The sequence below is a fragment of the Petaurus breviceps genome, unplaced genomic scaffold, assembly GCF_028583685.1.
Source record: "Petaurus breviceps papuanus isolate PSGF00001 unplaced genomic scaffold, PetGlider_PUasm1.0 189, whole genome shotgun sequence".
In the NCBI taxonomy this organism is placed as follows: Eukaryota; Metazoa; Chordata; class Mammalia; order Diprotodontia; family Petauridae; genus Petaurus; species Petaurus breviceps.
In genome coordinates, this window is record NW_027185809.1 from 32,036,171 (window position 1) to 32,049,197 (window position 13,027).

The 13,027-nt window shown below is 38.4% G+C and overlaps 1 long non-coding RNA gene across 2 annotated transcripts; it reads left to right on the forward strand.

The window, feature by feature from the left end:
- Window positions 1–627: 627 nt before the first annotated feature.
- Window positions 628–7,946, forward strand: LOC138164432 (uncharacterized). 2 transcript variants are annotated; one of them, XR_011169057.1, is made up of 3 exons: window positions 651–1,700; window positions 2,308–2,441; window positions 7,827–7,946. It is a non-coding gene; the product is annotated as an uncharacterized lncRNA (long non-coding RNA). The 2 variants fall into 2 exon arrangements; XR_011169056.1 differs by lacking the exon at window positions 7,827–7,946 and having other exon boundaries at window positions 628–1,700; window positions 2,308–2,457.
- Window positions 7,947–13,027: the final 5,081 nt, after the last annotated feature.

A 13,027-nucleotide genomic window follows, 5' to 3' on the forward strand; every position in this document is an offset into this window, starting at 1 on the left:
GAAAAGAGATTGAAGCATGCTAGGAGTTTTCAGATATTTGAAGAGCATGTATAGAACAGAAGGAAGGCGCAGCTAGGTGGAGCAGTGGATGAGAGCACCAACCCTGGAATCTGGAAGACCCAAGTTCAAATCCATCCTCAGATACTTGACACTTCCTAACTGTCTGACCCTCGGGAAGTCACTTAAACCTGATAGCTTTCAAAAAAAAAAAAACCAAGAAGAGGTATTAGACAGTTTTCTGCTTGATCCCAAAGCACAGCATGTAGGAACAATGGGAAAGTAATTGCCAAGAGACTGATTTTGTCTCTAAGTACAGTATAACCCAAGTCCCAAAGCCCACAGGTAAGACACTTTTCCTCACTGTTGGGGATCAATGCTCTGTACCTACATGAGACTTTTCTTGAGTCTTTTCAGGAGTATCTTCAGTCTCTTCAAGCCTTAAATTCACTTCAGGAAACTTCTGGCTTCCAGATTCAGGAGAGAAGATGGAAGATGCTAACCCCACTTCAGATTGCTGAAGGGAAAAAACTCTGGGAGGAAGCTGACACGAGAGGAATCCACAGTCTTTGTTATGTTCTTATCTCCAGCTTGTTCACTGGAGACTGGAGAATTTCACCTTTGGTGAGACTAATAAAAGCTTCTTAACAATTAGACCAGTCTCGGGTGGTGAGGTGGCGCAGTGAATAGAGCAATAGCCCTGGAGTCAGGAGGACCTGAGTTCAAATCTGGCCTCAGACACTTGACACACTTACTAGCCTTGTGACTTTGGGCAAGTCACTTAACCCCAATTGCCCTCCGAAAAGCAAAAAAAAAAACAAAAAACAAAAAAAACCCCAAACAATTAGACCAGTCTAAAAGTATGATCAGCTGTAATAGGAAGCATTAGGTCTTCAAGAAGAGTCTAGGGATGGAGACTGGATTAGAAGACCTTTGTGGTCCCTTATAATTCTGAGATTCTGCGGTTCAAGAAGGTGCCTCTAGTCTAACTGGATTCCTGGTCCTGTCCTATCTCATTCCATTAGTTGCCAATCTTGGCCTTGACAACTATTATCTCTAAGTAAATGCTAACCATGTATGTTAATATTTTATTTGTGTTCTATCTCTATGACTAGTTTGTAAGCTCTTCAAGGGCAAAGACAATCTATGCATTCCCCAACGACTCTAGGCCCTTCCTATAGCAAATGCTCAACAAATATTTGTTGATAATTTAAGATGCCAATGAAGGAAATCATAAGGAAAAAATTCACAGATAGTTCCTACCAAACCCTGACAAGCTGTTCATATGTTGTAATGGGAATGTAAATTTTAAAGATCTTCCCTGCCCCTAAGCTAGAGTGCACCTGGAGCCTGGGGTGGGAGGCTTGTTTTTCAGTAGATACTTCTTGATTGGCCAGTGAGTCAATAAGGTTGTTACATTCTCTGAGCCAGGAGAAGGCTATATAAGCCCTGATGTGTGGCTTTGTTTTGGGGCTCACTTTGAGAAACGTTCTGTGATTTGACCAGGATTCTGGGAAGCCATTGTTGAGAGCCCCGCCCCCCCCTCGTCTTTGAAAAACCCAGATGTTGAAACCTGGATGTTGATTTGGTATGGATGTAATGGTTGGACGTTTGGAAGCTGTCTACTTGATCTGTTTCTCTGTCTTGATAATTCTGTCTGTATATTCTGAAGTTCTGGGTGCTGACCTTTTCTCCTGAACTAGGTAAATTATTTATATATATGTTTGACTGATTAAAGTAAGCTTGTTAACCCATTTTGAGTTGCTTTCCTTTGTCAAAGCAGATCTAAGAACCTGTGGTGGCAGCAACCCTGGGGATGCTGGGGTGCTTGCTGATATATATGTTCATAACCAGAATGCTATAGTATAGAGTTCTGGACTAGACATTAAAAACATCTGAATTTATATTCCAGTTCTGCTTAGAAGCTGTTGACTTTGAGCAAGTAATTTAACACTTATGGATCTCAGGTTTTTGAATTGTAAAATAGAGATTATAATATTTTCACCATACCTCATGGAGTAGTTATGAGAACCAGATCATCATAGGATTATAGATTTAGAACTGGAAAGGACCTAAAAAGTCATCTAATCCAACCCCCTTATTTTACTGATGGGGAAACCAAGGGTCAAAGAGAAGGAATCATTTTCCCAAGTCCACAAAGGCAGTCGGTGGCAAAGCTAGGATTTTAACTAGGTCCTTTAATTCCAGAACCAGAATTCTTTCCATCATATGTATAAAGTTCTTTGTAACTCTAAGACATTATTTGAATGGAAATGATAAATTCTTATGCTCTTTTGTTCTTTCTTCCAGGTTTTCTATGGCTGTTGAAAAACATTTTTTTTTTCTCTATGTAAAGAGAGCCAGCCTGAATACAGAACTCAAACCTATGACCTTGGCTTCATTAATAGCATGTTCTAACTGAGCAACTTGATGTGGACCAATAAGTAAATACGTTTGAATGATTTGAGTCTCAACTTTTACTTCCCCTTACTCACACATTGGTGGAGGTGCTAATGATCTGTGAAATGTCTAAAAGGAAATCAGCCAGAGGGAGGAAAAGAGGCATGGGTGGTCCAAAATGTAATAATCAATTCTTGAATAATTAGGAGTTAAAATATAGGTGTGCCTCACTTTACAAAATGGTTTTAATAAGGTTCTCTGTAAAGCAAATCCTATATTTCCATTAACTTCAATTATGTAATTGGAAACATTCTCCCATGGGAGAATTTCTTTTTTCAAGGAATAGGCTAATAATAATCAATCTATTATACCTCTGTCTTCTTCAACAAACCTTTTCCCTTTGCCACTAGCTCTCTGTTATCCATCCTATTCTTGAGGATCTGTATCTCAATGGTCATGGCTTACTTCTCTCCTTTTCATTTTTTTGGGGGAACTTACAGCATCTAGTGACCCTAGGTTGCAGTATCACAGTGTGCTAGCATAATAAAAGTTGGCTTCAACAAAAGTTAAGTGCCTACTGTGTGTTTCTACTATGTAAAGATTACTAGGAGTAGGCCTTGGATCTAAAGAATTTATAATCCAATAGGGGGTAGAGAACAAGTACCCAAATAGCCAAAATACGTAGAAGAAGGGACTAAGGACAAAGTTATAGATAAAGAAAATGTCCTTAGAAATTTGAGTAGAGAGTTTGTATCCCAATTTGAAATTCCTTAAGTTTGAAATGTCAAGTTCTTTGAAGTAAATTTATTTCCTACTTTGTCAGTTCTTCAGTTTAATCTTTATGTTGAGCTTGGTTAAACTGAAGTATATCGATATAGAGCTCTCATGTAAAACACTTAAGTCCTTACCTAATTTGGTACACAAACTGATCTCTCTAAGGGTACTTTCTCTTCCAAATTTGCCACTAAATGGGCCTTTTTTTTGGAGGGGGGAAGGTAGGGCAAAGCGGGTTAAGTGACTTGACACACAGCTAGTTTTTGTGTTGTGTCTGAGGCTGTATTTGAACTCAGGTCCTCCTGACTTCCGAGCCAGTGCCACCCCGAAATGGGCCTTTCCAGATGTGAATGAATCCAGATAATTACCCATAAATATTTGTTTACTTTCATTTAGATCCAGCAAACATTAATTTTTTAAGTTTTATATTCCAAATTCTGGCCTTCCCTTCTTCTCTTTTCTCTCCTCCCTGAGACAGTAAGCAGTCTGATATAGGTTATACATGTGCAATCACGTAAAGCATTTCCATATTCGTCATTATGTACAAGAAGACTCCAATAAAAAGAAGAATGAAAGAAAGTGAAAAATAGCACGATTCAATCTATATTCAGACAATATCAGTTCTTTCTCTAGAGGTGGATAGTATGCTTCATCACTGGTGCTTTGGGATTGTCTTGGATCATTATGTTGCTGAGAATAGCTAAGTCATTCACAATTCTCCATTGTACAATATTGCTGTTACTGTGTACAATGTTCTCCTGGTTCTATTCCCTTTACTTTGTATCAGTTCATGTAAGTCTTTCCAGGTTTTTCTACTTGTCATTTCTTATAGCACAATAACATTCCATCACAATTATATCCACAACTTGTTTAGCCATTCCTCAATTGGTAGGCATCTTCTCAATTTCCAATTCTTAGCTACCACAAAAAGAGGTGCTATAAATATTTTTGTATAAATAGGTCCTCTCCCTTCCCCCCCCCTTTTCAATACATCTTTGGGATATAGACCTAGCAGTAGCATTACTGGATCAAAGAGTATGCACAGTTTTATAGCCTTTTGGGCATAATTCCAAATTGTTCTCCAAAATGGTCGGATCAGTTCACAACTCCACCAACAGTGCATTAGTGTCCAGTTTTCCCATATCCTGCCCAACATCCATCATTTTCCTTTTTTGTCCTATCTAATCGGTTTGAAGTGGTACCTCAGAGCTGTTTTATTGGCATTTCTCTAATCAGTAATGATTTAGAGCATTTTTTTCATATGACTGTAGATAGCTTTGACTTCGTTGTCTGAAAACTGCCTGTTCATATTCTTTGACCATTTATCAATTGGGGAATGAATTGTATTTTTGTAAATTTGATTCAATTCTCTGTATATTTGAAAAATGAGACCTTTATCAGAGGTACTTGTTGCAAAATTTTTTCCCCCATTTTTCTGCTTTCCTTATAATTTTGGTTATATTGATTTCCAGGAAACATTTATTAAATGCCTATATAGTATAGTGTATAGAGTGGCCAGGCCTAAGGTCAGGAAGACTTGAATTCAAATTTGGCGTCAGGTCACCCTGGGCAAGTCACTTAACCTCTGAATTATAATAGCACTTACCTGCCAGGGTTGTGGTGAGGATAAAAGGAGATAACATTTATAAAATAATTAGTATAATGCCTGACACAATATAGGGGTTATATAAATATTAGCTATCATTATCATCATTACCATCACTACTAAGTGTAAGATCCTGGGCTAAGTGCTAAGAATGCAAAAATGACAAACAGTAACTGTGCATAAAAGCAAGAATAGCACCCACAAGTTCACCTAACTATTCAAGTGTTGGAAAGTACTGCAGGAGAGGTAACTTTGATATGACCATAGACAAAAATGTGCTTTGATTAATGCATTGATTAGTTTTGCAACATGCTTCCCCCCATTTAAAAAAATCTTTGTTAATGAGGGATGGCTTGCTGAGTAGGGGAGGGGGATATATTCAGAAATAAAGGTGATATAAAAAACAAAAGCTATCAACAAAAATAAGATTTTTTTTTTGAAATCCAACATATTCTTTTTTTGTCTTCAAAAAAAGTCATGAGTTTCTAGACGTTATGGGAGGGATTCTTTCTTAGTTCCTCAAATTTTGTAGCTTCCTCAAAACTAGGTCTCCAGCTTTGCTTCTGAAATAAGCTCATTTTTCCTCTGTAATTTCCTGCTAGACACTTCAATGAACATGGTTGGGTTTTTTTTTTTTTTTGCATTTTATGAAATGCTCCCAGTCATATCTTGTTCACTCAATGACTGCAATCACTTCCTTTAAAAGAAGTCTTCCTCCAAAGCATTATGGCATAGGGGTGTTCATTTATTCTTTTTTTGTTTGTTCATTTATTCTTGAAGGCCATGTTAGTGGTATGTAAGCTCTGGCTCTACCAATCTAGGATTGTAGGTACAAGTCTGGTAAGAGGATGCCAAAAATTAGGTCTTGAGGGAAGGTTTTGAAGTTACCAACTGCCTGTACCACTGTCTTGTGTTTCATGGGACCATAGATTTCGAGCTGGAAAGAACCTTAAAGGTTATGTAATCTAACCCCCTAATTTTATAGATGACAAAATAAGGCCCAGAGAGGTCAAATGGTTTTCCCAAGTTCATATGGGTAACAAGGAGCAGAGCCTGCATTTGAACATCAGGACCCTAACTCCAAAGCTGCTGTCCTTTCCACTAGATCACATTGTCCCTTTATTTCTTAGCATCTTGCTTTTCACATATCCAGGGACCTTTTCTCAGTCTCCATTTGCATTAGCTCTTCTATCACATTTGACACTGGTGGCCACTCCCTTGTTTCTAAAGACTCCTTCCCCTTGGTTTCCATAGTAACTGTACCTCTGGTTTTCCTCCCACCTTTCTAACTACCCCTTTTCTCTTTTTCTTCCTTCTCTTCCAGTTACCACACAATAACTATGAATGTTCTCCAAGGTTCACTCCTTTCTGTACAGAACTACCCTCAGGGAACTGACCCCACCTCATGCCTTGTTTTGGCATCTTCATACCACTAACAGCCAGGCACTCCAACTTCACAAGTTTTGTTATTAAAAAAATAATAATAATTGAAAAAGTGATGACAAGTAGATATGTACCACATCATACTGATGAAGCAAACTCCAGAAATCTTTTTGAATACAGTCACTGGAGGGATGGTCTTGATTCAGGAAGGATTTAACTCATTGTGTACAGTTTTAACTGTCCTAGCTGTCTTTCTAAGAGCTTTCTGAAGATCTCTTAGCCTCCTTGATTCCTGATTCTCCTTGTAAAAGTCACTGGAACCTCCAAACCCCCAGATTCTCTGTTGTATCATTATTGTGTGGTACATATCTACTTGTGTCACTTTCATGATATATTATCAGTTCTATTAAGTACACCCTGATAGCTTTTGACATGAGATAGCCTATTTAGACTTTTCTTTTAAGAAAACCTTTGTCTATTGGAAATTCCAAGTGGTTTTTTTAGAATTGTTTTGGAAAACAATTTGGATTTAATTTTTTCTTTTCATCATGAGCCAGTGTGTATTTTTTTAAATTTTAGTTTTTTCATTTTTTTTTTACAATGAAATTTGTGAAGTTGGGGGCCCTACATTTTCGTTGAAATAGAAAAGCACCTTTAATACAATATTCTCTAGAAATTAAGCAAACCATGGACGTTTTTTGTTTGTTTTTTAAATAATAAGTTACCTTCAACTTCTTATAACATTCCTTTAGTGTCGTGAGATAGGAATGCAGTCTTAAGGGTTCATGGAGAGGCAAACCTTTTGGATGTCTAAAGAAAAATTGCCTGTTTATTAAATCTGAATAAAAGTATTTTTAATGTATATTGTAAATTACCTAGAAATAGACTTGCAAATTTAGAAGTTCTTTAAAATGTTTTTTTTGTATTGTCCTTTTAAAAAAAAACTGGAAGAAGTATGCCTATTCCATTGGTATTGTATTTGAAGTGTTTAAGGAATTCTTATATGCAATTCTGTTTTGCCCTTACAAAGTTTATTTATTTATTTATTTTTGCTTTTTGGAGGGGGGAAGGCAGGGCATTTGGGGTTAAGTGACTTGCCCAAGGGCACATGGCTAATAAGTGTCTAAAGTCAGATTTGAACTCAGGTCCTCCTGACTCCAGGTCTGGTGCTCTATCCACTGTGCCATCTAGCATCCCCTTTTACAAAGGTTTTTTTAAAAGACCATCTAAATTGGAGGGGGGAAAAAACTATTATAGAGTCCTTGAATATTTTAACAACAAAAGTAACTTTGTTTAATGATCTTTGTATCATTAATATCAAGCAAGGCATAAAACATAGGAATGGAGTACAAATCTTAGTTATTCCTGCTTCGCTGGCTTATTTGTAGCCATAATCTCTGGGCCATATAAAAAATTTTTTTCTCATGAATGAAAATAAAGTCCACATGAGGATCTTCCTACTCATTCACATTTTTGAAATGCCATAGCAATTCTTAGATTGCTCAGCTATTTCCAGAGTTTTTACTCTTGTCTTTCGATCTTTTCTAGCAAATTCCTTAGACTGTCTCCACTGATTTCATATATACAAAATTTAAAATCTGTAGGGCTGAACTGCTTAGGATGCTGAATCAGAAGAGCTGGGTGCCAATTCTTGTTCTCCTTACAGACTACCTTTGGAGCTGGAAGAGGAAATGGCAAACCACTCCAGTATCTTTGCCAAGAAAACCCCAAATGAGGTCACAAAGAGTCAAACGTGACTGGATAAAACAACTCAACAACAATAAGATGATTCCTTATGTGACCATGGGGGAGTTGCTCATCATCCTGAGCCTCAGTTTCCTCTTCTGTAAAATGAAGGCATTAGAGACATCTTGTTGTATTGAGAAGTTGTATTGCTGCAGCATGAATCCGAGACCTGAGTTTAAATGCCAGCTTTGCCATCTAAGTTCTTGGTGTCTTTCTCTCTTTTTTTTTTTTAAAGCAATTGGGGTTAAGTAACTTGCTCAAGGTTACACGGTCAGTTATTTCTGGGTGTGGTGCTGAGTATCTGAGCCTGGATTTGATCCAGGTCATCCCGACACTGGAGCCGGTGCTCTTACTCACTGAGCCACCTGGCTGCCCCATAACTTTTTTTTGTTTTGTTTTTTCTTTTTTTTGGAGGGCAATTGGGGTTAAGTGACTTGCCCAAGGTCACACAGCTAGTTTTTTGAGTTAAGTGTCTGAGGTCGGATTTGAACTCTGATCCTCCTGACTTCAGGGCTGGTTCTCTATTCACTGCGCCACCTAGCCACCCCTCAGTGTCTTTCTCTTATATGAGAGCTAGATAGCTCCCCTTCTCTCCTTTGACACTGCCATCCTAGTACAGGCCCTAATCACCTCCCTCCTAGACAATCACAATAGCTTTGTGTTGGTCTCCCTGTCTCAAAATGGTTGGCCTTATTGCTTCAAATTTCACCCTGCTCCAGTCTTTCCTCCATTCAGCCATAGAAGCAATCTTCCTAAAACACAGATCACCCCTCTCTTCAATAAACTCCAGTGGCTCCCTATTATCCCCAGGATCATATATACAATCTTCTCTTTGCCTTTTAAAGCCCTTTATAACCTGTCCTCTTCTTATCTTTTCAGTCTTTTTGCATTTTACTCCCTTTCTTGTATGCTGTAATCCAGTCACACTGACCTCCTGGCTTTTCCTCCTGCAAGATAGTCCATCTCATAACTCCAAGCATTTTCACTGACCATAGTCTTCCATGCCTAGAATAGTCTGTCTTCCCTTCCTGCTTTCCTTCAAGCCTCCATTAAAATCCTACCTTCTCTACAAGAAACTTTTCCTAATTTCCCTTAATGCCAATGTCTTCCCTCTGAGATTGCCACCTCCAATTTTTGTCTGTGTGCATGTTATATTCATATATAATTACATATTATATATAAATGTGTATATATGTATATGTGTATATACATACACCCAAAAATTTGGGAGTGGAAATCTCAGAGGGAAGGCACTAGAATTAAGGGACACTAGGAAAAGTTTACACACATACCTACATATGTGCATATGTGTATATGTGTATGTATATACACATGCACACTGTATGTTATACAGTTGTTATTCAGTCATTTTTTAATCATGTCCGACCATCTTGTATGAATAGTGTATGGAGTGGTTTGCCGTTTATTTCTCCAGCTCATTTTATAGATGAAGAAACTGAGGCAAACAGGGTGAAGTGACTTGCCCAGGGTCACACAGCTTGTAAATGTCTGAGACCAGATTAAAACTCAGAAAGAAGAGTCTTCCTGACTAGTGCCTGGCACTCTATCCATGGTGCCACCTAGTTGTTCACATGTTGTACATACATATGTCTGTGTATGCATACACATATACACATATGCACGTATGTGTGTAATATAATACACATCATGTTTATACGCAGTTGTTGGCACATTATCTTCCCCCATTAGATTGTAAGCTCATTGAGGGCAGGGTCTATTTTCTGCCTGTCTTTGTATCCTTGCTACTTAGCACGGAGTAGGCAATGGGCTTGCTGACAAGCTTGCCTGAGTTTCCTCATCTGCTGAATGAGGAAATTGCACAAGGTGACCTTCAGGGCCCCTTGCAGCTGTTATCTGTGGTTCTGTGATCTATGATTCTCTAGCTAGATTACCTCTAAAGTGCCTTCCAGCTCTAAAGACCATCATGCTATGAAAGGACATTTTTGCCTATCATAGAAACTCAGCAAAAACCAATACCTCCTCACCTGGGCCAATTCTCACAGGAATTTCAGGAGTTTAGAGCCCTGAAACTGCCTCTGGGCAATTTAGACTTTCTAAAGAAACTCCAGTTAAGAGTTTGCCCTTTTCTCATTTGCAGAGGGAAGATAGAAGGGGGAATGTGAGGCCACAGCTACTAAGGAGCAATGTTGAGTTGGTCATTAAAATGGGTACCCTGAGTCAGCAGTTACTTTGGATTTAGGGGATTTCCATGGGGAACTGTGTGGGTAGAATTCCCCTTGGATGATGGTCTAGACAGGGAGCTCACCCTTCCCACTATATTCAATAGGAGCTTCTGCTTTCTCTTTGGGGAAGAAGCACCCCAGAAGTTTATTTTTGGGTTGAAGTACCATTTTGTATGAACAGTGTATGGGGTTGGGGGTGGGGGAAAATGGGCCATAGATGAAGCAAATTTTCAGTTCGAGGTGATTTCAGGAAGCATAAAGCATGAGCCATGATTTTCCCTGATATTACTCCAGAGAAGGGGCTCTTAGCCTGAGGTCTAGAACTTGTTTTTAAAAAAATATTTTGATAACTGTGTTTCACTATAATTGGTTTCCTTGGTTATGCTATGTGTTTTACTTTATGCATTTGAGAACATTCTGAGAAAGCCTCTCCAAACCATGACACAAAAAAGGTTAAGAAGGACTACTCATTAGAAAATGAATGAAAGAAAAACTAAAATCAATAGGTCGAATAATAATACTTAATTTAATAATATTTCAAGGATATTTATAGGATATTTTAAGGATAAAGGATTTCATGCCTGGGTATTCACAGACCATAACCTATTCAGGTTCTTAGTGGGTTCTTAAGCTCTATACCGTAGTCCAGAAGACCTGCACTCAAATCCAGCCTCAGGCAATTGCTAGCTGAGTGAACCTAGGCAAGTCACTTAACCCCTGCCTGCCTCAGTTTTCTTCACTGTAAAATGGAGATAATAATAATACCTACCTGCCAGGGTTGTCATGAGGATCAAATGAGATAGTATTTTTAAAGGGCTTAGCATGGTGACTGGCACATAGTAGGTTCTTAATAAATGTTTCCTTCTTTCCTTCCTTATGATGATGATAACTATTAACTATCTCTCCCATTTCTATAGCACTTTACAATTTACAAAGCACTTTCTTAAAAACAAACAAACCTTGAATTAGGTATTATATAACCTTATTTTACAGATGATGAAACAAAGACTTATAAGGGTTAAGAAATCTGTCCAAAGTCACAGAGATATTCAAAACTGGATCTCTTGACTTCAAATTCATTGCTCTCTGCTACATTAGAGGGCTAAATATATGTTGATGAAATTAAGAAAATGTAATTTTTTAAATAGACTGAAATTCTCTTGAACTCTTTTAGTCTTTACAAGAGACAGTCTGGTGAGGTAGGACAAACATGGGATTGGTAGTCAGAACTCAGTTTTAGTCTAAACCCCACCATCACTTGCTAACTTCAATTGTCATAATATCTCTGAACTACTTTTTCATCTTTAAAATGGCATTAAGAATAGGTTTTGGAGGGGTGACTAGGTGGCACAGTGAATAGAGTGCCAGCCCTGGAGTCAGGAGGATATGGGTTCAGATCTGGCCTCAGGAAAAAAAAAAAAAACTAGCCGTGTGACCTTGGGCAAGTCACTTAACCCCAGTTGCCCTCCAAAAAAAAAAAAGGCAAAAAGAATAGGTTTGGGGTTGTGATCTCTCTCACTCTAGGCTGCCCCCTTTGTGACAGGAAATTGGTGATGTAGAAAGGACCCAGAACCACAATCATTGTCACTGGCCTTAAGCTATTAAGACAAATTCTATGAAGACTATCAAATTAATGAACTAAAATGTAATTATTTCAGTGCATACTGGAAGGAAGAAAATAAACATTTATTAAATACCTACTATGAGACAGTCATTATGCTAAACACTTTGCAAATATTGTCTCATTTGATTTATCTTCAAAACAACTGTAAGAAGTAGATGCTATTATGACCTCCATTTTACATTTGAGGAATCTGAGGCAATCAGAGGTTAAGTGCCTTCTTTGCCCAGAATCACAGTAAGTATCTGAGACTGGATTGGAATTCAGGTCTCCTAACTTCAGGACAAGAGCTCTATTGGGGTGGCTAGGTAGCAAAGTGAATAGAGCACCAGCCTGGGAATCAGGAGGACCCAAGTTCAGTTCTGGCCTCAGACACTTAACACCCACACAAAAAAAACTAGCCGTGTAAACTTGGGCAAGTTACTTAACCTCAATTACCCTCCAAAAGGCAAAAAATAAAATAAAAGGAGAATATTTACAATTCAGAGGTTTCTATGGGAGTCCTAGTGGGAGCTACTTAATTTGAGCTGGGGAGCTGGGGAGAATCATAGCAATCATGGCTTCCCTTATAGATATCTTTTTTTTTTTTTTTGCTGTATGTCTCCCCAACTTACACCAGATAGGAAAATCTACATATTCAAGGAGCTCTGGGCCCCAGATTCCCTAAAACTGGCCTGATGACAATATGACTTCAGTTGTCCCAGTGCTGTCTGCTAGAAGAACCAAAAGTATAAGATTTATACAGCAGACAGAGACAAGTCATCAATAGGGTCTGTGGCACTCCAACTAGTTTTCCAGACCCTTAAGGAAGTGCCATCTTAAGCCAATAAGAAGGCTAGTGTTGGGTGAAATCATAAAGGTAGCTTCTTCCTTCCCTTTTCCTCTCTTCTCCCTTTCCAGGTGACCAAGTTCCTTCTTGTTCCTTATTCCCTGTTCTCATGAATAGAGATAAGTCATTCCTAAGTCACTTGGTTTCCCCTCCAAAGGGAATGTGCATTTTGAGTCTTCCTTCAGACTGTGGGATGAAAGTTAAAAGAATGTTGAGAATTAGAGATAAAACCAAACACCCAGACCAGAGTAAAGTAACAATGGGACTTCCCAGCATTCCTGAAATCACACCATATCACAGTCATCTCATCTGCCTATAAGTAAGCCCAGTCATACACTTTAGGATACTGCTTAGTATGCTGCACAACCTTATTACTGAGTAGCAAGATTATTCTGTGAAATGCCCTTTCCTATTCTTAGTTTTCCTAGCCAAAAATCTGACTTCTGTTCCTTTTGTCAAGTGATACA